The sequence below is a fragment of the Nomascus leucogenys genome, chromosome 10, assembly GCF_006542625.1.
Source record: "Nomascus leucogenys isolate Asia chromosome 10, Asia_NLE_v1, whole genome shotgun sequence".
Taxonomy (NCBI): Eukaryota; Metazoa; Chordata; class Mammalia; order Primates; family Hylobatidae; genus Nomascus; species Nomascus leucogenys.
The window spans coordinates 97,970,559-97,971,465 of NC_044390.1; positions in this window are offsets into that span (position 1 = coordinate 97,970,559).

The window sequence follows — 907 nt, forward strand, 5'->3', positions numbered from 1 at the left end:
CATTCCAAAATTAACCTGAAAAACCAGTTCAGGCCACGATGGGAAGTGGAGTTGGACCTGCCTCATGATGACCTCCTCCCTTTGGAATTCAGGAAAAGCCGAACAGCATTAACATCAACACAGACCTTAAGTCTGTTGAAACACTTACAATCTATTCTCTCTGAAGTCTGCTACTTGGAGGCTTCATCTGCATGATAAAACTTTGGTCTCCACAACCGCTTATTGTAACACAGACATTTCTTTCTATTGACAGTAACTCTTTCAACCAATTGCCAATCAAAAAAGTCTTAAATCTACATAGGACCTGGAAGCCTCCCCCTCCACCACTTCAAGTTGTCCCACCCTTCCAGATCGAACCAACGTAACTCTTACATGTATTGATGTCTTATGTCTCCCAAAAATGTATAAAAGCAAGCTGTGCCACAACCACCTTGGGCATAAGCCATCAGGACCTCCTGAGCCTGTGATGGGTGCATCCTTAAGCCCAGCAAAATAAACTTTCTAAACTGGTTGAGACCTGTGTCTCAGAGACTTTTGGGTTCATATCAGTATGTGCCATATACCGTTCTATGCTCCAGGAATATAGAATTGTATGCATATAGAATATGAAATTCATGCCTTCGCAGAGCTTATATTCAAGGGTGGAAGTGTGTGTGTGTATACATGTGCATGTGTGTGTGAGAGTGTGTGTGCATTTGCGTGTGTGCGTGTGTGTGCACGTGTGTGTGTGCTTATATTCAAGCGTGGAAGTGTGTGTATATTCATGTGCATGTGTGTGTGAGCATGTGTGTGCATTTGTGTGTGTGCATATGTGTGTGTGCACGCATGTGTGTGTGTGTAAGAAACAAGATAAAAGAGAAAGGCCAGGCACTGTGGCTACACCTGTAACTGCTGTGCTTTGGGAGGC